This window comes from Sciurus vulgaris (genome assembly GCF_902686455.1).
Source record: "Sciurus vulgaris genome assembly, chromosome: 4".
Taxonomy (NCBI): domain Eukaryota; kingdom Metazoa; phylum Chordata; class Mammalia; order Rodentia; family Sciuridae; genus Sciurus; species Sciurus vulgaris.
Window position 1 is genome coordinate 125,030,762 of NC_136464.1, and position 27,247 is coordinate 125,058,008.

The window sequence follows — 27,247 nt, forward strand, 5'->3', positions numbered from 1 at the left end:
CTTATTCTGTTAATAAAATTTGATATCTTTACGAGCACCTTACCTATAATATATGGTTGCTTGTCTTTTCTGTTAAATATGGGTAAGTGTAGTGAAGGCAGTCTTTGGTTCAGTGTTGTATCCCCAACTTCTAATGTACAACCTAGAGCAGGTGTCCAAAAGCCCACTGTGAATGGACTGAATCCGTGAAATCATTCTGACCAGAAGCCTCTGGGTTACTACCTGGATTTCATAAGAATCTATTGCAGAACCAGGCATCTTACCCATGTAGGCAAGCTGACTCCACACCACAGCATTTCAGACTTAAGAAAAACAATTTAGAAAACTAAATTAATCGTATTGTTTTACATGTTGCTAAATCATTACTTGTAATAAGTATATTAAGTTTGCAGAATGAGTAGAGTTATGTATTTTCTAACTTACAGGGTGTGATAGGCTGTTAAGAAGGAATCATAATTCAACAAACTAGTTATTCAAATATGATTTGTTATACCAAGAAAATGTACAAATGAAAATGCATCCTAGGAACTTTTTAAAAATCACAAGGAAACTAACTTATTTTTTAAAAACAAGATAACAATCAATCCTCATTCAAGCCCCAAAATATTTTTTAAATGATAATGTATCCAAAATTGACTTAGGCTCCAAAAATAAACCTTCTCAAGGAGAGCCACTTGCAATATAGGTGAGAATGACTTACTTTTTCCCTGGGAGAAATGGAGAAACAGATAATAGAAGAAGGATGTTCTCTTTTTATTGGGTTCAATCTTCTGACATTTAGATCAGTGTATTCATGACCATTTACAAAATAAAGCAACATCATAACAACTGAGGATGAAAAGGAGTTGATAACTGTAAGATCTTTAATCACAGAACATAACACCTACAAAATGTTCACTCTAATTCTAATGTAAACAATAGTACATTCTACAGTGACAAAAGTCAGCTTTAGATTTCAATGTCATACTGAAACTTTAGTAATATCTGGATGAACTTTAAAATCCAGCATGCAAAGCAATATTTATAGTATGATCTCAATAAAAGTCATTGCATTTTATAACATCCAGCCATATTTATGTTGTAATTTATTTCTTAGCTTAAGGTCTTTTTATTCTTCAACACAATTCACTAATGAAAAAGCAAACAGAGAAAAATAAATGATATCAAAATAATAGACAATTTTTTTTTATTTCCAATAAAGATTTTTTCTGATTTAAAATTTGTTATGAGTTCATTGTTTCCCGTATTGTTTTTCAACACACATTCTCAATACCTATACTTTGCTAGGCCCTGTTTACAGGCCAGGGATGCTGTGGTCACTAAGATGTCCCAATTCTCCCCTGCTGGGGCTTTCATGGAAATGTATAGTCAACAAGTCAACTAATAAGAGTTCATTGTCTGAAGAGCTAAAAGATAAACTGAAACCAGGATGAGACCATCACAGGCATGGAAAGCACAATGTCTCCGAGGCCTAAGATGAGAATAAGCTCTGATTGAGCAGCTAAGGAAGGTGAGCAGAGCAAGCCATAGTGAGGCTAGAGGGGTGTGGGAGTCTGGCAGGGCATCACAGAGCTGGATTCCTATGTTATATGCTTCTGCTAAGTTTTTAGTTTTTCTGTTCTAGATATATTCTGTATTTTTAACAATTTAGCTGAAATATATATCCATGTTATTTAAAAGGTGTCGAAATGTCACAAAAAAATGTATTGAGGCAGTTAGAATAGCAGAAGAAAAAATCTTAACGATGCATTATAATTGCAATGTGTCAATGCAGGTGCATTTGGCAGTGAGCAGAGATTGAAACTCATAACTACATCAGAGTGGATTAATAACTTAAAAACTAAATCCTCTAAACTTTCCATTAGTTAATTTTTATAATAAGGTAAATGAAAAGAAACATGTTATTTATTCCCTTTGTAAACTGCAGGGAACTCTTTATATCTTTTGTTTCAAAATTCCTATTGGCTGTAATTATGCTTTTTCTATTGTGATGTGATTTCAGATCACTAATAAACTGAGATTATGTATATTGATAGTTTTCCTAACAATGTACAATAAAAAGTAAGTCACTGGTTATTACATAAAGAAAGAATTGTGTATTCTGGAAACCCTTCCATAAATCAGTAAGTGATCTGTTTAAATTTTTAAGTTTATTTTTAAGTTTTGTATTTATTTTTATTTTTTTGTTTGAGTTTCTTCAATATTCTGTATCTTAACACTTTGTAGGTAAACAACTTGCAGAACATTACATGGTGTTTAAATTGAGTCATTTGATGGAGCAAGCCTTAGGATTAAGAATAAACATTCCTCTTGGTCTACTTTTTGGCATATGAATAACTAAAACCAAAAATTGTAATTACTAACTAAATGTATTACTGCAAGGTAAAGTAAGATGTTAACATTTATTTATAGTTAAGGAGATTAATGTTTTTGATGTTAGGTTATAGGAATCTCTGGAATTTTATTTTATTTTTAAGTATATCTCTTTAATTCACACAAAAAATTATACACATTTATGATGTAGCATGTGATGTTTCAATACAAAATACACATTGTATGATGTGTAAATTAGGGTAAGCTTATTTATCTTCACAAACATTTATAATTTCTTTGTGATAAAAATTACAAAATTCTTTTTCCTAACATTTTGAAATATCCAATATATTACTGTTTTCCATGGTTACCCTACTCTGCAATAGAACACAGAAACTCTCTTCTTTAACTGTAACTTAGTATATGTTGACTAACTTTTCACCATCCTTTCCACCCTACTACTTTCTCTAGCCTCTGGTAACCATTATTATTTTCTAAATTTCTATGAAGTCAACTTTTTTAATATTCAAGCATGAGTAAGACCATGTGGTTTTTGTCTTTTCTGTAAATGGCTTATTTCACTTATCATAATAACCTTTAGTTCATGTTGTCACAAACAACAGGATTCTATCCTTTTTTTCCAGATTTACTACATTCCATTGTGTAATATAGCATTATCTTTATCCATTTACCAGTTGATATGTAAATTATTTCCATTTCTTGACTAGTACGAATAGTGCTGCAGGAAACATAAGCATGCAGAAGTCACTTTGACATATTGGTTTCATTTCCTTTGGACATATATCGAGCAGTGAGACTGGTAGATTCCATGGTAGTGCTATTTTTAATTTTTTGAGGTGTCTGTTTTCCATAATGGCGATACTAACTTGCATTCCCATCAGTGGTTTGAAAGATTTCTCTTTTCTCCACATCCTTGTCAGTACTTGCTTTCTTGTGATTTTGATAATGGTTTTCTAACTAAAGTGAGATGATATGTCATTGTGGTTTTGGTTTTTCAATTTCCTGATGATTTATGATGTTGAGCATTTTTTATCATATACCTGCTTACTGTTTGTATGTATTCTTTTACGAAATGTCTACATAAATTCAGTGGCTGTTTTCAGTCACATTATTATTTTTTCTTATTTTTTATTTTTGCAATTGAGTTGTTTGAGTCTGAGACAGTCTTAAATATTCTGTCTCAATCCTTTGTAGATGAGGTTTACAAATATTTTCTTTGATGCCTTGGGTTATCTCTTTACTCTGTTGACTGTTTTCTTTGCTGTAAAGAAACTTTTTTGTTTTAAACAACCCCAGTTCTGGAATTTTAAATGCTTGGAACATAATGATAGTGAAGCAAATTTAAACTTTAAAGTTAAAGCACCTCTAGATGATAATTTTTAATAACTGTGTTGGAAAAATGAAATTAAAATACCTGATCTACTTTCTGAAAGCACTCTTCAAGATATCATTTTTTTCAAACATGGCATTATAGATCATTTCTTAAATATATATGATACCTGAAAGTAGCTGGGTTCATCTCCATTAAACACTGATACATTTATGAACAATTGGTGCGATTTTAATTGAAAGCAATGGCCTTTACTTCCACATTTTTATTTATCAGGACTGGCTAAGATCTGCGGGTGCTTCTTTATATTGGATTCCTTTTGATTCTCATTCATACACAGGGAGTTGCTACAGTAACGAAACATGTGAGAGCCAGGAGTAGGTTACTTCTCTTGGTTTATAAGCCAAACTTAAAAAGTGTCACTATCTATATTTGGTAGCTAATTAATTGTCCTAACTATTCAGCATCATGACCTAAATGTGGAAGAGCTGGGTAGCAAATAAAGGAATGTGAAATTACATCCAAGATTTTGACCATATTTTCTCATTAATTTTGCTAAATTTCACTACTGAATGTAATGACATACTAAAGAAAGATTTTTTTTTTTTCCTTTTTTAGTGGCTTCAAATCAAAGAGCTAATTTTTTTTTTTTTTTTTTTTTTTTTTTTTTTTTTGGTTCAGAGCACAGCAGTTGCGTATTCACAGACAGTTTTGTATAGTCAACTGTCTTTTTTCCTGAATACATTATTACTGAAATAGTAATGTCTGGGGTACCCGATCAGTTTTCCTTTCCCTCTGATGTGCAGAAAGATGTTAAAGACTCTGAAGCAGCTCATCTTCTCCACTCGCTCGGGAGCGTTAAAAGAGGGCATTGAAGTATGGCCAATTTTATTTTCTGATGCGGACTCCTGCCGGTCAGGAAATAGGTCAAAATCTGCTGACCTTCTGTGAAGAATTTCTTCTGGTGATCAGATAGGAATGGCTTTTGATGGTGGTTCTGTGAGTTAGGAGTCCAGCAAGTGGAAGTCAACACTGCTTGAGGTATTTGGTATGGAGCATAAAAGATGAACTTATATAAAATTAAGTTATACCAAAATTCCCAACAGAATATATCCAGCCCACTTCAATCAAGCAGTGTGTTGAAACTAAAGTTCTAGAGATAATCTTTCCAGAGAGTTAGAGTCTTTGAAAGTTAATATGTATTTTGAAATGGTTATATCTTAGGAGAAATTAAATATAATTCAATTCAAGAAAGAGCCTGACCTATCTTCTTATCTCATCAAATGTTATAATCCACAAATGTTAGTTTTGTGCACATGTATATTATTTAGGAAAGCTACCTAGGCCAATAAGTATTAATAAATGGAAGGAATAAAGCCAAGGAAAATTTAGCCTGAATATAAAAAATTAATAGCACTAAAAATTATTGGCTTTATAATTGCTTCCCAGAATATGTGGCAAAAACTCTACTCCTAGGGTCATTTAAGGAGGCTGACTTGAACAAAATACTCAGACAGTGGATTAGGCTAGCTAATAAGTTTTGGCCCTCTCCAATTGCAAGCACTGTTGATTGCACATCGAATGTCACAGTTATCACTTTAGTAAGTCCAGAGAAGGGCAAAACTCTTTATAATCCTCAGAGGGATTGTATTGTTGCTATTATTATAACATCCCTCATTGTGAAACTAATGGGAAAAGGCACAAATTACAGACATTTAGCAAGGCGAAATAGTCTCCTTTTCTATTATTCTTCCTTATTAACTACTAATTTCCCTTTCCCTACTCACATTAACCCTGCCTGACGGTCCCTAGGAATTAAAGTGTCAATTAGGCCCCAACTCCTATGCATTGCAAAGGTACATTCTACAGGCAGCAGATCTACTGTGAGTCCAGGACCAGAAGAAACTGACCCCGTCCTTTTGGAGTTTGGTGGTAAGCCTTTGAAGCTTACCCTCAGATAAGCTGCAAAAACCTTGAGTTCTTTGGATAATTTACGCTTAGAACAAGAAGGAAGGAAGAGATTTAGCTATTCAGAGGAGGCTGGAGTCAGAGGGTGCTAAGCCAGGTGTTTCTGTCACTGAAGAGCTATACGCATGGAAGTAGCAAAGCAGACTTCCTGAATAATTCATCACTGCCCTGCACTCCTCTGAGGCCATACTCTTATTTATAAACATAGATTATACTGTTATTGATTGCAGTCCTCACAGAGGCATTTCATTAACTGCGTGGATTGTCTGCATACACGTTGTTCCTTGAGAGTTTCCTTGTATTCCAATGGAAATTTATAGTCAAAGTAAAATTAAATTGTCTAACAATTGTGACTTGTTCTGAGATCAGGAAGGGATTTGGAAATGGATTTTACTAGATATGCAGATCATTCCATCATTTTATTCCATTAATTGGACTGTGATCCAGAAGTGTGATAAACAGCACCATAGAAAAATACTCTTCCTGGGATTCTCTCTACTTACCGCACTTGCCAGTCTTGTTCCAGTTGGACTGTCTGAAATTTCAAATAAATTCTTCCCCAGAGACTTGGGTTTCAGAGATGCTTAAAATATCTAATTGACTAGGAAAATTGTTTAACTGCTCCACAAACTAGCTCTTAACTGCATAAACTGAAAGGGTGTGAGATTTTCATTTTAACTAGGACTGTATTGGTGTTCAGAAGGAAATCCAAAGGCTGACTCAGTAGAATAACTTATTTTCTGATGCTCTGGTGAGCAGAAGTAGCCTCCCTACAGGCGCATACCTGTAATTGCAACAGGATGGGAGGCTGAGGCAGGAGGATCATGAGTTCAAAGCCAGCCTCATCAAGTGAGGTGCTAAGCAACTTAGTTGAGACCCTGTCTCTAAATATAATACAAAATAGGACTGGGGATGTGGCTCAGTGGTCCAGTGCCCCTGAATTCAATCCCCATTAATCCCACCCCCCAAAAAAGTGACCCAGAATGATTTTTGTGAATCATGCCACAGTAGTTGATTCAAATGAAATGCTATTTTACATTTGATTAAAACACAATGGCATGAAGGATACCACAGCCTGAATGTTGAATTTAAATCATAACCTTGAGATAAGAATAGCATGGGCCTAACAAATTGGATTTTTAATCAAAACTGTGATATGAAGGCAATTTTCTACTGCAGGGAAGGAAACACATAAAACTTTTGGAGTTTTTGTTATTGTGTTTTGTTGTTGTAGATGATGACTTGCTAGTTTGAAATTTGGGAAGGTAAAGAAAAATGAATCATAACAACTCAGAGGAGTGGAGTTTCCCAGATGGCAGAGATGCACATCTCAGGAGTCTCTTCAGAATGTCTCTGAGCTGGATAGGTATTTTGAGAATGGAAAAAGTAGGAAACAATTCACATCAAGCATTTTGCTCATTTGCATTGTTGCAACTGTGCAAAAAATTATAGGAAAAAAGAAACAAGAAACCAGATAAAGTCCCTCTTCTAAAAAAAAGAAAATACTTTGTTGAATAGTTTAGTTTCATTGATATAATTGTTTCATTTTTTTCCAATAACAAGTATAATTTTCCCCTTTGAATTTTTTTCTTAGAGTTGATACTGAATAAATCAATTCCCTCTCTCTCTCTCTCTCTCTCTCTGTCTCTTTTTCTTTTGGTACTGGTGATAGAAGCCAAGGAGTATTTTACCATTAAGTTACATCCCCAAGTGCTTTTAATTTTTTTTTTTTTTTTTTTTTTTTTTTTTTTTTTTTTTTTGAGATAGTGTCTTGCTAAATTGCTTAGGTCCTCAAAATTTGCTGCAGTTGGCTTTCAACTTGTAATCCTCCTGCCTCAGTCTCCTGAGTCACTTGGATTACAGGTCTGTGCTGTCAAACCCAGTTTCAGTGAAGTAATTATCTAAAAAGATATATTGTCATTTGTTAGGCAAAAGTAAAAACCAAACCAAAATAAACAAGCAAACAAAAGCAACTTACCAACTACCTATTTAGTTATATTTCTCTGATTTTCTTAAAAACTCTAAAAAATGTTTAAATACATTGCAAATCACAATATTTTTTAAAAAATTTTTTCTTCCATTTCCAGGACCCAGACTGATTTCTCTGACCTTCATTATTTCCTACTTATGATCCAAGAATTCACTCGATGACTTTCTTTTTGCAAATTCCATTATATTTTAAGAAGTACTGTGATGGTCTGCACATGCCAGTGGGAGTGCCAGAGGTGACAAACCACAATGGCGCCAAGTTATGTCAGTTCTGGCTTAAAGGATGCAAACAGTGAATTTTTTCCCTTGCAAGAAATTCTGAACTCTTTTGCAGGGTTTAGTTTATCTCTATAGTGTTCTCCACTGTTCTGGTTTGCCCGGGACTCCCTAGATTACCAGAGTCTTATGTCTCCGGGTCCCAATTCCAGACAAATGAGGGCAGTTGCTAGGCTGACTTACCTCTCTAATATTCCCCCACTCAAATCTCTCCCTTCCTTTCAATAATTTCCAGTTTTGTGATACTGAAGCAATCTTTTAACTTTGCAAATCTTCACTTCCTTTGATCTTGAAACAGGAATGTTAATGACTTCTCCTTTTCCTGGTTCTTTTGAAGACTCAAGATAGTGTCACTGGGCCAATGTCTGGCTTATTATTCATGGAGTGATACTCTTCCTCATTTGGAGTTTGATATTGCTAATCCACACTAGGATAATTTTAATGTGGTAGTTTATGCACCTTTCCAAAAATTATAGTTTTAGCACAAAATTTAAAAAAAAATAGAAGGCAAGTCCAATTGACATTTTCATAACATTTCAACAAAAGTATTTATTTCAGAGATATCCTGGTCAGTTTAGGCTATTGTAGCAGAATACTAGAAGCTGGGTGGCTTAAACAACAGAAATTCATTTCTCACTGTTTTAAAATTTGGGAAGTTCAAGATACAGGTGCTAGAAAATCAGGTGTCTAGTGGGTGCCCTCTACCTGTTTATAGAGAACCATTTCTCTGTTGTATCCTCACTGGTAGAGAAAAGCAAGACAGTGACAGAGAGAAGGAACAGAAAGAGGAGGATGTGAGGGAGGAAAACATTGATTCTCTTTTGTTCTTATAAGACACTAATTCCATTTGCAAGGGCCCCATTCTCATGACCTAATTATCTCCCAATGATCTCATCTCCAAATACATTGCAATGGGGATTTAAGATCAACAAACGAATTTTTGCTAAACACAAACATTCCAACTTTTAGTCCACTATATTATGAGTTACATCAATCTTCCAGCCAAGTATAAATAGACATTTTGTTCATTAGCTTAGGATGTATGGAGCAAAATGAAGAAACATATGTATTTATTTCTTTGGGCCTAAAATAAGAACTAGTATCTATACTATTGCAATTTGACTGTCAACAATATTATTAGACATAGTGAAAGAAATTATAAGTTATAAGAACTTGTATGTGATATACTCAGGAAAGATATTTTAATTATCAGTACTTTAGGAAAAAAATGTTAAGATTCTGACATTCAGTTACCTTTGTACGAAGTTTACTTTTCAAATCGCTCCATCTCATTTGGCATCTAAACTCATCCACAGATGCTTTATGATTTTCTGGTTTTAATTAATGTCAACCCCCAGGTTGCAGTGAGAGTTGTCTTATTTTCCTGCCAGAGCCCAGACTGAGAGAATTATGCTGGCAGTGAAGAAATGATGATGCCCATGAAGATTTCAAAGTAAAATTTCAAACTTCCCTAAGATCCACATCTATTTATGTGTTAAATTTAAAGTTTTCTTTTGATAAAAGACCTTTCTAGTCATCAGAAAAATGTATTTAATAAATATTTTAGTTAAAAATTGACCATATTAATAATCATATTTCTATTTCATTAATTCAAATGCATTGCTATTTAATTAATTTACACTAATTTGCATGACAAGTTTATTTTCCATTTTCTATTCAATAAAATAAATTTTTCAGAGTTATAACTTATCTTTTCATGATCTTGTGTGAGCTTGAAATCCAGTAGAGTTGACCCGAGTTACAGGTCAGTGCTTTGATCAGATCCATGCCATCTCAGAGTCTTAGAAAATTACTTATAAGCTACTAGGTGAAAGGGAAATAAATTGCCATTAATATAATCTATAGCCATTCATTTAAATTTATTTGAGTAACTGGATACAGTGGTGCATGCCTATAATCTTGGCCACTTGGGAGGCTGAGACAGGACTATTCCAAGTTTGAGGCTAGTCTCGGCAATTTAGCCAGACCCTGTCTCAAAGTAAAATTTAATAGGTCTGGTTAGATAGTTCAGTGGTAAAGCATTTCTGGATTCAAATCCCCATACCTAAATAAACAAATAAATAAACGAGACTAGTTAGTATATGTATGTCATAAAGACATGAATGTTTCAAAAATGCATAAAAGAAAACCTAGCTCTAAAGAAATTGTCAATTTAGTGGAGTTACCCCCCCACCCCCAACCCCCCCACCCCTTGAGGTGTGTGGTACTGGGAATTGAAACCAGAGCTTCATGCATGCTAAGAAGGGCTCTACCGCTCAGCAGTGTCTCTAGCTCTGTATATTACATGAATCATGAGAGCAGTAAGTAACTTAAGTAAAATACGTTCAAAGTGTTGGGACAAGGAGAAAGTAAGGGAAGGCTGGAGATATGATGCTGATGACATCTATTAATACTGAGGAAGAAATATGTTCATTCATTCAATCACGAATGTTTATTAATACACGTAGGGCATTGATCAAAGTACCAGAGATGTAGGGAAGAATAGAAATGATAAGCAACTTATTTTATAAAGCAAAAGTATTAAAGAAATAAAACATTGTAACGTAATTATTTAACAGATAATACTAAACAGTCTGTGGAGCACTGTTAGAGAGAGAAACAGGCAAGGGTGATGTATTATGTAGGCCATATTCTTAAAGATACAATATTTAATCTGCGATCTGAAGGATGAAATTGGGTAGTCATGTGAGAGTCAGGAAGGTGAATATCCCAGGCAGAAAGAAGAGCAAGCCAAAAACTGAAGCAGGCATATGTTTGTCAATTGTGTTAGCATTTATTTTGAGGTTGAAGGTATAGACAGCATTTAGCATTTATGCAAAGGCCAAAGGAGATTTATGTTGCTTTTACAAATTATAATTCTCACAAAATAACTTCCTTCTGTTTGCTATTTCAGAGTGAATCAAACGTTTTACTTATTTTTTGTACAGTTCTTAGTATTCTGGATATTTCCTTTAGGGCATCTAGCTTCTGTCAACAGTGAATAATTCCTCAGCAAATACAGAGGGAATAAGGGGACAGCCCCTGGGACTTAAAGAGAGGATGACTTAAAAAAAAAAATCATCTAATGGAACACATCACACATCAGTGTATGTTCCATTATTATGGAAAATACAAAAATACTTGTTTCTCCCCAAGTTTGGTAATTCGTACTTAAGATTAATATCCAATTTCCACATAAATAGATTTTTTTTTCCAACACCTCTCTCATTTGGAAATCTTTTCATGCTTTGGGAATGCTATAGCCTCTGCTACAGTAATATCAAGTAATCACCAAACCAAAAAGCCTTATGACAAATTTTAACACATTAGAAAAGCCTGAAGCATTGAACTATCTCTGAAAGACCTGCAAGATTTAAGAATGATACTGGAATTATTTGAGTTTGCTGGCCTATCACATTCAGTTTCAGACAGAGTTTCAGTTTGCTTCCGAAAAATAACTTATGTGAGTTTATGAAGGTGAGTTGGTGAGAAATTGTGAAATATCTGATAAACTAGGATGGGTTGACAAAAACAAAATTGAAAATCATCTATGTAGACAGTAAAACCCCTTTGACAAAAATATGCAATAAAAAATATGATGAAAATTAGGTAAAAATAAATGATTATAGAATGAAATTCCTCAGCACAGTATAAGACACGAGCACGAGATAGAATCTTTTTCTTGCCTATTCTAACCTGGTGATTGTCTTGTGTGTTTACTTTTTATGTCTTATATCAGAAAGAGTATTTGCCTTTTAAAATTTCTGTTTATTTTTATTTGTTTCTCCCTTACATTTATTTTCAATTCAATGCACCAATTCTCTTTAAATTAGTTGCATGAAACAATATATGCCTTGAGCAAGGTGCCACAGTATGTGTGGGTATTCATCGTGTGTGTTTTTAATTCTGAGGTCACAAGGCCAAATGAGACTGGTATTGCTTTTGTCATTCTTACAAAATGATTTCCTTTGGCAATTCAGTTATTTCAGAGTAAACTAAATTTTTCATCAGTGCCTATTAGACTGTAAATGTATTATTTCTGCAAATGGTAAACCTCCAGCAACTGCAGATAAAAGCATCATAGAAGAAACCTCCGGGTAAGCTGAGGATTTTTTAATGTGTATACTTTTCAAAAACTTGCTTAAGTTTATGACTTCTATCAACCCTTATGGAATGCCCTTAATGTATAAGGCATTTCAAAGGACACAGAGATGAAAATGAGACAATTTTTATAGGTGAGAGGCTCATAATCTGACAAACAGAAAATGTTTAAACAAAATTTTAAGTATAAGAAGCACCATAATATTTTAAAAAAATTATATACATGTGATTTTTTAAATTTCTTTAAATATTTGAAAATATATTTAAAATACTTAAATGTTCAAATATATATGTTTATGTGTGTGTGTGTGTGTAGTTTTGTTTTAGGAATATAATGATAAGACCACATGCCTTTGAGCTGATGGGTTTTCCTGTCTTTTCAGAAGGACACTAGTCATTTGTAGCTGCAGACATTTTGTTGAGATGCTTAGGTTTACCATGTCTAAGGGATTCAATTTAGTCAAAGATGTAGAAATACTCTGTGATCTACCAAAGAAATGCTAATTGTAGCTGATTTCCTGTTGTGGAGAAGTTCAAAAAGCGTTCATAGGTTTAATCTGAAAACTGTGTTGTTCATAATTTTTTCTTCATTAATAAGGTAAAATCAGAAGTCTAGCAATGTCTTGTTTTTACTCTGAAAGGTACAGAGAGGCCTTAGGCACAAGTGGATTTCTGGAAGCAGCAGATTTCATAAATTTGAACTAAATTGTATCAGCATGGAGTGCTGCCAAGTTCTAATTCATTAGTTCACTGCTTGCCAGAGTTCTGTTTCCTATCAACAGTAAAACATACAGGTTTATTCTAGGGGTATAGAATGTTCTTACTTCTAAAAGGCAGCTTATGATTTTATTGAATAAAAATTTTACAATTATTAGAACAAATATAACACAAAAAGGTCTTGTATGTCTTTTGGTTATAAGAAGATAAAATTGGTGGGAACATGTGAAATCTCATTTCAATTTCTCTCATGTAACTTGTGATGAATGCTTTAAGAGATGGAAAAGTATCCTTAAGAATCTTTTCATTATCAAAGTCCTATGAAAAAAGAATTGTCTGTCCTTAAGAAAAATGATAATACAGGAATAGGGGACCACCTGTGCACTGTCTTAAAAATGATGTGCCCAGAATTGAGTGAATATGTTTCTTGCAGCTCTACCATGGTTGTTATTTTTTGAGGTCTTTTTAAGTTCTTAAAATTATGTCTCTGGGCACAATATTTTTCTCCTCCTGATTATTCTGTACCTCAGTTTTGATCAAACTGAAAGGATGAATTTTCTTCTACGTATTGAGCAAAAGATTTACCAGCTTGCAAAAGAGAAGTAGCCCCTACTGTGAGGTGCTGTATGAAATGAGGTCCTTGGATCATACCAGATCTTCCAGCTCTAATGTTATAGGATTATAGAGTGAAGGATTCCATTTTGGATTCCCTACCTAAATCAGAATTATGATCATTTCTTCAAAAGAAAGTAAAGAATTTCAGCCATCTGTTTTCTAGTGAAACATAATTTTACCTACTTTTCATTCACAGACATATAAACACACACTCAGGAGTCCATTAACAGAAATGGCAAAGAAGTTAGGAATAAGGTCATGTCCCTTGCTGTGTTATATATTAGTTTTCCTAAGGAGAGAGAGAGATGGGGAAAATATAGGTTTGGGAAGATAAAGATTCTATTTGTAACAGAAGTTTGAATCTAGTAGCAGAAAAAAAGAAAGAAAGAAAAACAAACAAACAAACATAGCAAATAGCTTTATCTCAAGACAGTGCAAAGGTAAAATCCAAAAATGCGATTTAAAAAACTGACAACAGGATATAGATATTCAAGTGAAATGATTAGTTTTGAATAGACTGACCCTCAAAATACAAGATGATCCTTTCACTGGACTTTTGAAGAAGCTGCTTTTTCTGAATTAAAATTAAAAAGAACAGAGGAAAAGATAACATAAGGAAAAGTCACATATGGTTCAGATGGAATTAATACATAGGCAACACATCATTTACTCAGTGGACAGTGAGGAGCAATTGGCAAAAGACTTGACAGGTGAGAATTCTACCACTGAACCCCCAGTGCTCACTGGAAAAAGACTTGGGAAGAGGAGACCCTCAATTAAAATTGGTTAAACAAGGTTAATCTGGTTGTAGCACATAATTGGATTAAATAGGATTTATTATGAACTCTGTTTGCAAGTAGTAATGCAGTGGACAGACACAGTCTTCCTGGAGTTCTGATAGATGAGTAAACACCATGGAATGCCTGTGGTTACAAAGGGCAAGTACTAGTTACTCTACTATCCAGTGGTTTTATTGGCAAATTACAAACAAGTATGCATTAGTTTTAAACATTTATTTTATAAATTGTTGTTCTCACTCCTTGGTATAATTACAAGCACTTATTTCCGATATACTATGTATTATTATGTCCCATGACTTAAAATTTTTGATTATAAACTCAGCAAAACCGAGGGGCCTCATGGAAATAAGCCATGGGGTCATTGAAATGAACATGAATATCAATTACTATTATTGTGATTAACATTCAAGTTTTCATCCTTCCTTTTACCTAGCAATATAGTCAAAATATGGCTTAGTAAATGTAGAATTGCTACTAATACTGACCTTTTTTCAATTGCTATGGAAAGCTGTGCCTTACGTTTATTGTCTTAATAAAAATTCAAATTTTGTTTAATCCTTAAAATATGTACTGCAAAATTCCTGCCTCTGTATGGCCTGGATAAGACTTATTTTCAGGATTTTGGTTTCAAAAGTGAATGCCTGATACTTTTGCTACTGAGAAGTTCTGTTATCTTGAATCTTAGTTACTTCATCTACAAAATGGGGATTAAAAATGCCATGTATGTTGGTAAAGATTAGATATGCTAATTTATGTAAAAGTGTTCCGCTGAAAATGGAATTTTTTAAACGCGAATCTTTACAGATGTATTTTCATTACTATTGGCATTTCCTGGTTTTAAAGTTAATAATCTTAGATTTTTTTTAATAAGGAGAAACTTTGTTTTTTCTTTTTTCTTTTTTTTTTCTACATGGAAGTTGAAACTGCATTTTCTTTGTGATTTCCATGTAAAAACTAATCATAAAAGTTTATGGCCATTAGCTCTTACAACTTGATTTTTTCCTTAAATATCACATTGTTTTGTATGAAAGTAGGTGTTTTATTATGGTTTCCTTCCTTTCCTGTGAATACAATGAAAATCATAAACATGGTAATGAATATTTATCAAGTTCTAACAGTGTGCTGGGCACTGTACTTCTATTAAGATGCTGACTTTTCATCACATCTGTAAAGTAGGTACTATTATTGCAAACATGTCATAAATAAAGAAAATGAGGGTTGCACTTACAGTGTCAGATGCAGGGTCACATGAGTAGGGACTGAAGGAGCCTTCAAACTTAGAGGGTCAACAGCAGGAGCCCATGCTTACCACCTGTCTTCATGCAGACAAGAGGGTTTTTAAGAATCACAAATTGTTGGACAGGTTTCTGCCTTGCTTTTTTCCCGACATCATTATAAGCTATATATGCCTTATAGCACATTAGAGTAGGGACTTGGGAGCAGAGGTTTTAGTACAAACCCAAGGAAGAAAATGCCTGAAATTCTGTCACACAGATTTCTTACTCACCTTACTATAGTTGCAGCCTATGGTGGATACTGAATAAAAGGTTCTTTTCTAATATTTAAAATAAAAATTTAATTAGTTATACTTAACAGTAGAATGCACTTTGATACATCATATATAATGGAGTATAATTTCTCACTCTTCTGGTTATACATATGTAGAATCCAACCTGTCATCTAGTTATATAGGTACATGAGGTAATAATGTCTGATCCATTCTACTATCCTTTCTACCCCTACACCCCTCACCTCCTTTCACTCCCTTCAACCTCATCTAAAGTAACTCTATTCTTTAAAACTTTCTTTCATTAAATGATTCCATTCATAACTACAACTGTCAAGGCCACACTGTGGTTTCACACATAGGAATTAAAAACCTAATATAATACTATTTTTTTCTTTTTTTCATTTTCCTGAGATAGGGTGTTGCCCAGGCTGTCCTGGATCTCCTGCCTTAGCCTACCAAGTAGCTGGGGCTTTTAGGCATACACCACCACACTGGGCCTATAATACATTTTTAAAGACCAAAATAACTTGTCTATTTATTATATTCATCCAGGGACAGTTTTCAGTGGCTGTATTTTTGCTATGTAATATGTAGACCAGAACCTATGAGAACATAAAACCTCCAGGCCTTGATCAGCTTTTTCTCAGGCTTTGAAGGATAAATAAAAATGTTTTTATGACCTGTGTAAAGAATGTGAACAACTTCAAAAGGACATGGAGGGAAAAAAATAACTGAATTAAAAAAAAACTAAGTTTTAAATTTAAATGAATATGTTGATTGATTCAGAAAAGTGGTAATTTAATTTAAAAAAGAATGCTGGCTTCTTTTGCCTTAATCTTGTCATTTAAAATTAAAACTTGCACGGGTGTTCTCACCAAATGCTAGTTATTGCATATAACGGGAAACAATATAATTACTCTTTTCGTTTCCTTTTTCTTTCCTACGTCTCCCTGCACATGTGCACGCTTCTGTTACCTAGGAGAAGGAATGAATGTACATCAGCTGTAAAAATCCTAAGAATATAAGAATTCCTATAATTGGTTCCTAACTGTCTGGGGAGAGCTGCTTCACACAAAGAAATGGTCTTGAACAAATCTTATTTGGTAGTATGATTCCTTCAAATCACAAAGGGGAAGAAAAATACAAATTCCAATTAATGTAATTTTGCGGGAAAAAAAATAAGAAGTAGAAGGTATCTTTACCACACTAGATATACTTATAAATTCTCAAAGCTACTGAGACTTAGTGACTTCTGAGGACTTAAAGTACGTTAAAAAGATAGACCCACATTTAAATGCTGATCTCAACTTTTCACTGGGGACCACTAAAAAGCCTTTCAGAAGAAAAGACTGGGATCAGCAAAACATGAAATCATTACAGCAGCAGACTTTCTAGGTCTGCTTTATATTATGCTTTTGAAAAGGACATTTGTTTAAGGGTATGATGGTTTTATCTTGCATGTAATGCTCACTCATTTACTGGGGTATAGGGTGGGAGGAGAGGAAGAAGGAAGTGAGGTCACAGACTCAACAGCAAAGAGAACAAACCCAGACCCCAGCTATTTCTCAGCAATTCATCTGGAAAGGCATTGTCCTTGCACCTTATGAGAGGAAGAAGGGAGAGTGGATATTGTAAACGTGCCCATGAAATATAAGAAATGATTTTGCTTTCGGAAAGGTGATAGTTGGAAACAGTCCCCAGACTTCCTGGGCTTCTGCCAAAATCACTCCATCTCAGTTATTATTCCTTTCGATTGAAACAAAAATAAGAAGAACTGGATATGGCAACTATTTCAAGCCAATTAACACAGCTATGAACATTAGCCAAAGAGGTCACATTAAAGAAAGGACAGCATGGACTATCTCTAGGGAGAGCACAGGAGTCTGAAGAGAGCAAAGACCCAGACTTGCCTGTGTGACTGGATGTCCTCAAACAGCATGACCTTGCTATCCTAGTGCATCCACAGTTCTGTTTGTGATGTGAACTTTCTCTCCTTTTCTCCACCCACACCTCTGCTATTAAAAAAGTAAATAAAATACATGAGTCAATTTGGATAAGGGCAAAGATAAAGTCCTTTTATTTTGTCAAAAATGTTCATTTCTCATTCAGAAAATAAAGTTCCAATGGAACATTTTAGTCTCCTAGCACCCTATTTTCAGCTGTTGCAAATAAGAAATTGAATAAAACAGATTTCTGTCTAAAAACAATGGTTTCAGAAACCTTTTCAGATGAACCATAATACTTGCAGAATAGATAAAATGCTGTAGGCTAAAGGAGGGAAGCAGAGAAACGGTCCATTAGAGCATCTTTCCTACATTGTTTATCTACTTTGTATGTATAAAAATGCTTCCCTTTGCCTGTGGGCTCTGATATAACAAAATTCAGAATCATGAATGAATAACTACACTTTATAAGGAGCCAGAATCACAGAATCTGGCAAACTGGAATCTCGCTTCCCAAAGGAGGGAGGGAGGGAAAAAAACCAGCTTCACTATTTACTTTATAAAATGTTTAGGAAAAAAAAAAAAAAAAAAAAACCCGGAAGTTTGTTTTGACTGAAGTAGACTGTTCTGGCAGAGTACTTTTAATATGAGGGAAAGAAGTTGCCAGTTATCCACAAGCACTGAAAGCATTTCAGAATTGGAACCCATTCATATGTCCTTAATGTAATCACTGCCACTTCTAAATGTGAGCAGTCTCGAAGATTCCTGGAAGGATCTATTTTGGACAGGGTCATTTGCCTGCTTCATAGATATTTTTTGTGCACTTTACAAAATACACTGAGCAGATGAGTTTTCAAGATCTCCATTGACATAAATAATGTCAGAAAGTCTGCATCAAGAAGTCCATCAGACCAAATCAAGGAATTTCTATTTGGTTTGGTTTGGTTTGGTTTATTTTAGGGGAAATTGGCCTTACAACTCTATCAAGGTATTTCAGTTGGATGAAAGAATAGATGCCATGTGTGAGACTCTCCAATGTACAAATCATCATACATCCACAAATAATTTTCATATGTGTTTTACATTTTTAGCTTTGTAATATCTTAATTTATAAAATAAGTTAACCTGAGCATGTAGCTTCACTAACCAGAATCTTAGCAAGGGCTTTACTGAACACAAGAATTTCTACTCCATTCACTACTAAATGTAACAAAGACTGTTTAGTATGAATTTCCTGGAAACATTTGAAGACATTTCAATGTCATTTTATGTTGACTGAAATGGAACGTGGACTATTTCCTCAATTACCTGCCTAAAACATTCAGCAAAAAGAGACCTATTAAATCTGAAGATTAAAGGCAAGCTAGCTTTATAGCAGACAAAATTAATTCTTAAACTTATTGCCTTGCAAGTTAAGAGCAAAAGACTTTCTGATTATAGATATTAAGACCCTATAATGTCATCTTTCAAAAGCAAGTGTTAATATAAAATCCTTTTAAAATATGATTTTGGTGTCATTTTATTGATAGATAAAGCATTTGTTCTGAAGTTTGAGGAATGTCATTGAAGTGACTTTCTAAACACTTTAGGAAGACTTTTCATTCATTACACTAGTATATTTTATATCCTATAAAAAATAGTACAGTAACCAGCCAAGAGTAATTTGCCTTTAAGATGGACTAGTTTGCATTAATGTCTCTTAGTCTACCCATGAAAGCCTTCTGTTACTGATTGGAGGATTTGAAAAGTCATAGGATGTCCCTCTGAACGTTTGACTGAAGGTTTAAGAGATGTTCTTTACAGAGACTTCTATTTTATACTATGGAACATATGGCATAAACTATAGTCTGAATGATAATAATTTAATAGGATAGATATGGTTTTCTACTGAACATGGATGGGCCCTTCTTGTTATTGAAAAATCATGCTTCATCTTAATTAAGACTCTTGAGCTTCAGTGCTATAAAGGAGGTGCAGAAAATCCTTCAACATTCCTATCAAGTATGAATGAGAAAAGAACAAAAAAGTTAACAAGGTAAAAATAATTAATTTAGAACACTTGGAAGAAAACTGAGCATATAGTTACTTCATTTACAAGCATTTTGCTTAGTGTAAGTTATGAGCTCTTGAATAATCCTACTTATTTGGTACTTGATACTAATATTTAGATAGTTGTTCAAAGACAGTTTTGGAGAGTCATTAAGCAATACATGTTAAGATGGGTATTTTTTTTTTGTATTGTCTTTGCATTATAATTATGGTGTATAATAGATTTTCCTTTTAAAACCAGTTACAGAGAAAATGAATGTCTGATTTCAGACTTTTCATTTCCCTGTTATTTTTATGTCAAACATCAAAGATAATAGGGAGTGTGAAAATCTTATAAAGCAGGCACTTATAAAACGGAATTATTTTTGTAGGTTAGTATCTATAGGAAATCCTTGTAGGAATTATGGGGTCAAATTGACAGGTGGGATTTAAAGAACTAACAAACACAAGTGGTTTTTAATTCAAAAGAATGTAATGACTGAAATAGCATTTCTTATTTCATCCTTTTTTCTCTTTTGTCTTTTTTTATGTGTAAAATAATAGTAAGTTGCAGAATATTTGTATGTTCTATTTGCCTGTTTTTCTCCCAAATGCACTCTACACTCATCTTCTATCAATGGTTTCAAAAAGTCAGTGAGAGGACTCATAAGGATCATTGTATCTGATACAGAAAGGTAACCTCTGGCTATTAGCATTCTTTAGCAGTGTATGATAAAAATCATTCATACAGGGATTTAGGATCCTTGACATTTTTATTCTTTCAATGTCAGTATGGTATATAACAAGTGTCTAATGTTGAACACATTTAATACATATCCTTATTCCTAGAACTATAGATATTTTCTACTTAGGGACATTTTATGAAATGGACAGATGTTTCATTAGTTGACTGAGGTGGTCAGAATTAATTCTTTGTTTGGACTATAGTTTGTATAGTTTAGTAAAAACACAACAATATGATATTATGTGCAGCAAGACTTTTCTTTTTTACCTGAACACTATTAATTAAGATGGAAAACAAGATTATTGTTCTTAGGATACAGTTACATTTTACAAGGTTGCACCATTTTCTTTCATTTTAAAAGTTTCTTCCTTAAATTGTTCTTTGGGATGTAAGCCTACTATCATTAAAGAAAATTAAAAATCTCTTTTGGAAATTGTGTAGCAACACTAGGAATGGGAACTGTTATTCTAAAGAGTACAATTTACATTTCCTCTGTGTATATTTTTGTATTTAGAAAGCTTCCCAAACGTACCTTTTGCCTTTCTTTAGTCTGAAGGGAGTTCCTGTGTGATGGTTGCTATTGTCCATCAGGGATACCTAGGACCTGACTCTCGTGGGAAGATATGAGCAGTGTGTTCCCTGTGGTGTTTATTCTCCTAAAATGTACAGGTGCACGTTGCTTATGACTCACCTGATTACCTACAAGAATGCATTCCTTTTTCAATTTCCCTTTTATAGTCTACCTAATGCATGTAACAGCCAGTACAACTTTAAAGGAGATTGGATTCCGCACAGGATTTCAGATGGTGCCCTCTGTCACTGAGGAGCCTTCATTTATGTGAGGTATCTCTTATCTTCTTCCTTATTCCGTGGAGACTTGCCTGCTGTCTACCTGACCTGGAGAGTGTCCCCTGCCTTTCTCCTTTTAGATTTTTGGGACTTTCTTAAGCCTAACAGAAAAGTAACAGAGAAGACTAACACAGAAGGAATATCAGTTTTTTTTTTTTTTAATTTAGATACTACAAATCTCTTTTCTTGCTAGATGGATCATTCTGAGGTAATTGTTTGGTATTAGGGATTGAACTCAGGGGCACTTAATCACTGAGTCACATCCTCAGCCTTATTTTTGTATTTTTTATTTAGAGACAGGGTGTCACTGAGTTGCTTAGTGCTTCACTCTTGCTAAGACTAGTTTTGAACTAGTAATTCTCCTGCCTCAGCCTCTTGAGCCACTAGGATTACAGGCATGCGTCACCATGCCAGGAAAGGTAATTGTGATGCCTGAATGTTACTGTTTATGAATAAAAGAAAAAGAAGGAAGAGATGAGTAAACTTCTTTTTGATCCATATTACCTTATATTCATGAACATCATGAAGTCAGTGTCACCAGCACCAATGCTTAGCACAAGGAACACTGTAAAATCTCAAGCCCTGGTGCATGCCAGACTCAATGACAAGGTTTCTGAATTCCAAACCTTAAATTCCTAACTATTAAATCCTTGATCTACCACATAGGATTGTTGTGAAGTTCGGTTTGGGATATTTATGGTAAAGTTTGAAGAGTAAATGTACATAAAAATTAGTTATTAAAATGATTATTATCTTGGCCTATTGCTGCTCAAGATGCTAATAATGTATTTGTTGAAACAAACTAATTATGCTATATTCAGAATATTTTAAGGGCTATAAATCTAATTATTTAATACCTGTTTCCTCATTTCATTTGCTTACACAGGATTTATCAGTTTATTTCAAAGTTTTTCAAGGATTTCTATTTCAGAAACCAACTAATCTTCCGATTTGTGCTCATTTATTCTTTGAGTATTTTATTTTTACCTTAGTTTAATACCTTTGTACTCTCAAAGGTAATCTTTCTTCATTCTGTGAAATTTTTCTGAGCACATACTATGTGCCAAACAATTTTAATTGCCTGGAGAAGTGCAATGATCTAAACTATCACTTTTATTTTCATTTAGAATTCAAAGATCAGATTCAAATGGAGACATTGAAACTGTTGCTGTTTCTATAGCCATAAAATCAAAATTAATTCTAAGTTCTAATTGTCAAAATACCGATTTTTGACATAGAATCAGTTTGAGCCCTTTGTCCTTGGTCTTTGATGTAGAGCAATCTTATTTCCATATTGAATCAAAATAGTATCTTCAATGAAGCAACTAAGGGCGATAAATGGAACTGGATGAAGGCCCACTTATTAGCACACACAAAAGTTTAATCTGCTTGGTTTTCCTAAGATTTACAATTCCAAAACAGTAAGATGACAGGGGATTTATGGTCTACATTCTGGATCCAAATGAACATTTCTTGATATTTACATGTGTTTATCTTCCCAGGCTTTTACATCAGGAAAACTGTGTTGTTGCATTGATGGTAATGTACAATAGCTGTCACCAATGTTTTGACACCATAATGTCACCATAATGTTTTCTAACCCAGAGTATAAAAAGTTATTTTATATACCATTTCAAATTCTATACTTAGAAATGGTGCAGATACAAATCTTGCAGTCACTGTAAATACTCACACTTTATAAAGAATTGCTGATGATGTAGAATGAATTACATATGATGGTGCCAGAAAATGAGGAATGATAAATGGGACACAATCTGTTGGTTGAGACTCCGGATCCTGTTACCCTATGCAATCCCATGTGGGTGTGCAGAGCTCATTCCCTGCCTTGCTCCTTCTCACTACCCACCTTCCCTGTGTCTGCATTTCCACATTCATTTCTCCTTGTCCCACTCAACATTCAGCCAACCATTCCTGCTGCATCTGTGCTTTTCTAACCATTGTCCATTTAACCAGGCAAAATAGATGAAACCTTTCTAAAGTTGTGAGAGATTTTAGGACCCAAACTGTAATCAATCACTTCTTTTTTCTTCTTTTTCTCTTTATTCTACACCTATTTTTGACATTTCAAGTTGTTCTCCAAAGATAGCTTCCCATAACCCACAAAACAGAAAAAAAGTAAATGTTAGAAACAATTGAGGAAAAATGCAATTGAAAGACAAATCAGGATCATAAAAGTGACCTAGAAATTATTGTATGTCCTAGAACCTTAGGAGGACAGACTCTTTACTTCTTACTTGACTTTAAACTTTGTAATAGCCAAAGATGAGAGAAATGTGCTACACATGATTCACAAGATCTAGAGTGTCCCTTTCTCAAAATAAGAACACTGATGTTTATCCTGGGTAGAGGAAATAATTCTCTCCTCTTAGGATAAAAAAGATCATGAAATAAAGAGATCCATGGAAAAGACACATTGGAATTCCCCAGGGATTTTGAAGAAACATCGGTTTTAAGTGTCACTTAGGTCAATTAAATTAGAATCTTTGTGGTAGAAATCAAGAATTATTATTACCTTTAAAAGCACTGGAAGTGATTACAAAATGCCCTCATGTTTGAAAACACTTGACCTGATCCATACCTCCAAGAGAAAAGACTGGGTGTTTTAGACTTGAAGCACCTAAAAATGAGAAGTATGTGCTTATCTGTATTATTTTCTAGTGCTTTGTGATCTCTAAGTCAGCCAGTTTGAATTATTTACTTTAATTGGCTGTTTGAATTTGCAATGCATATTTTCCTCCTTATTTTTCCACGTATGGATTTACATTTACCTTTGCTCTAATCGTATTCATGCTGTATGTTTTTCAAAAGAAAAGCCAAGATATACATGGATTGCTACCTGTGGTCATCATAATTAATGGTCAGTTCTGGCAACATGAGCCAGACACTTGCTTTGTATGACTAAATTCTGGACCCCAGGAGGTACATTTAGTCTTTCAGACAATAATTGACTAAATGTGGTCTTGTCATAAATCAGTATCCACCGAAGCTAGAAAGCAAGTTCTTTTATGATTTAACCCTTCCTTAAACCCCACGAATATGGTTGTTCTAAAATATAAGAGTGTGAGAAATGATTAGAAAATTGCATTTTCTAGTAGGAGAATGAAAAGCGACAAATGGAGTTACCTTATGAAGGGTACATTTCGGATAAAGAAAATATTCAATACTGTCACAAAAATAATTCCTAAACCAAAGAAAGGCTACTTAAAATAATTCAGTTGGCTTAATTATAAACGGCTTATCATTTGTGACCAAATATAAGCTGATGGAAACTACTTTGGAGTTAATGGAAGCTAATTGCTTTATTTCAAGGGTTCATATGCAGAGTCAGATTGGGCACTGCAGAGCAGATGTCATGCTATGGTGCAACCTGAACCTATTACCACGATTGCCTCTCAACTGGATTGGGTAACCAGATGTACAAGTCATACACTTTGAAAAGCAAAACTGCTAATTTTCAGAACACTTCTAATTTTAAAGTAATGGCTATGTATTTGGGATAAGTTCAAATTCTTGTTGATAATGTATATTAATAGCCACTGAAAATTCAAGAAAATAGAGCTTTGAAATAAATCCCTAAGTGGTTTTGTTTTATTCACAGAGAACTGGGAGAAAAGGAGATGAAGTCAGAGGATTTTGTATTATCACTCTCTTAGTTTCATTGGTAACTTCTGTGCTGGAATCGAATGGGGAATTTGCTCTGATTGCAATATCCAACTGTGCTGAATTTCTGAGCGATTAAGACTTGTTAATAGCGGTGAAGATTCAATAAGGCTGCTCACAGATTCCAATGGCAATGTTGAGCAGTCAGGACAAAAACTAAATTATTTTAATGAAGCAAATTTGATTCACACATAGTGTGACAGCCAATGTCAGAAGAAAGTCTTTCATTACTGTTTCAGATGGTTATGTTATTACTTGGGTGATTTGACAGAATCCGCCATGGCTTATGCAAAATAGGACATGGCATATGTCAGGGCAGAAGAAGATGCACATGTGATAGCACTGACTAGAGTTTTGCCCTTGAGAATTGCAGGGAGTGGTGTTTTCTTCCTGGTAAAGGTATCATCTTAGTGTTTTGCATTCTGATTGGGAGATCCATTTCTTCAATCACACAGATAAACATACTGTTAATGTTGCATTATATTATTTTACTTTAAAACATAACTGTTTCACTTTGTTTTGTAGGAGGATTTTGTGTAGTCAGACCAAAGTATTTACTCTGACTTGTAGGGGTCATTCTCAATGACATATCAGAATATTAGAAATAAGTTTCATTGTAAATTTAGATCACTAGGTAGCACAGACTATAAAGAAAGTATAAACAAATACAAACCATGAAAACTGTTTTAAATCATCCATGAATATTGCATAACACACACATGTAATGGATAACACATATCGAGCATTTATGGTATTCCAGATAATATGTAAACAGTCCAAATAGTTCAACTAATTTGGTCCTTACAACTCAATGGTATAGGCAGATACCATCTTGACCTTTTTATAGAGGAAGACACTGAGGATCAATGAGACTGGGTACTTTGCTAAGAATCTCCCAAATGTAAAGATGGGATTTAAAGTCCTTCCTATAGAAAAGAAGTTCATACATTTTCCATTTAGCTAAAATGGACTTCTTCCCAGTGTGCTAAAAATTCTTATAAATACCAGTTTAGGTAAGAAATATGTCTCTCTGTCATAGAACATTTTCTTTTTCTTTACTACATGATTTATGCATGACTACTGAAAATAAGACTGGAATCAGATTGTTTATGGGCATTCCTTTCAGCTTCAAAAATTTTTAGAAATTTTTGACATGGAACTGAACATATTTTCTCTCCTTTTTGGACATTTTTTTGAGTTGTGCTTTTAAGTAAAAGCCAAGTAATCGATTATGGACAAAGCAAATCAAATAATCCCTGTGGTTGATGACATTTTTAGGCCAAGCAGCTTTTTTAGTAGCTGGAAGAGACCACCAGTGAAGAAAGAATTCCCTTTCATTCCTGTATATAAATAGCACATAAGTAGCTTTAGCAGACTCTGTAACAATAGCACTACCTCTCACAGTGGCACACAGAGATGAAAAAAAATGTGGATAGGTTAAATGTTCTAAAATGTATTATAAAATTACATGTCACAGCAGCTGAAAGCCAATTTCCATTACAGCATAGCTTCACTGAACAAAAGTTGAGTCATCTCTATTTTGGTAACTCTTCTTTATCACCAAAGATAATTCACACTATATTTTCATCCTCATGATGGAGGCAAGAGGATCACCCCAAAGTTTTGACCTACAAAATTACACTTGACAAAGCAGGCTGAGAAAATGGTGATAGATACTCTTATGCTTTCACTGATTTTATGGTTTGAGATTTCAATAGACAAGATTTGATTTAAATGGATTACCAACCAGTTGTCTTCTCCACATGACTACTTGAATATGACTTGTCTGATGTTTATAAATTCATGACTCTTCATAGACGAAGGTAAAAAATTTACAGAATAAAGTGGTTTTATGAGAAGTTCTGGCTGCTCACATTGCTGCACAGGAACATGCCAAGATAAATAAGTATAACTAATTTTCATGTCATTTTAGAGAAACTTCTATTCATAAACATTGTATAATTAGGGACAGAGAAAATGGAGCCACAAGTATTTTAACATTATCATTATTACCTAACATTTGTAAAATATAAAGTTAAGGTCCTACTTCCTATTCTTTTTTTTTTTTTTTTTTTTTTTTTTTAATCAGTGTTGGGGCTCAGACCCAGGGCCTCATGCATGCCAGGCAAGCACTCTACTAGTGAGCTACATCCCTATTGCAGGTCTAAATGTTTGGCTCAGACCTCAGTTTCAGTCTATTTCAAACTATTAGACAATGTTTTCAATCTGAAACTGTAGCGTTTATGTAGATCGTTTAGCTAGCCTTTGTTTTTAGTGCAATTAAATATATCATTTATATAGGGGGTATACAATTAAATGGGGGTATTTCATTCTCAAAATACAAATTCAGTCCATCTTAAA

The 27,247-nt window shown here is 34.0% G+C and overlaps 1 protein-coding gene across 8 annotated transcripts in view; it reads left to right on the forward strand.

The window, feature by feature from the left end:
- The window catches only part of PCDH9 (protocadherin 9), an 864,633-nt gene that overhangs the window by 63,088 nt on the left and 774,298 nt on the right, over nt 1–27,247 (forward strand). The window lies entirely within an intron of this gene.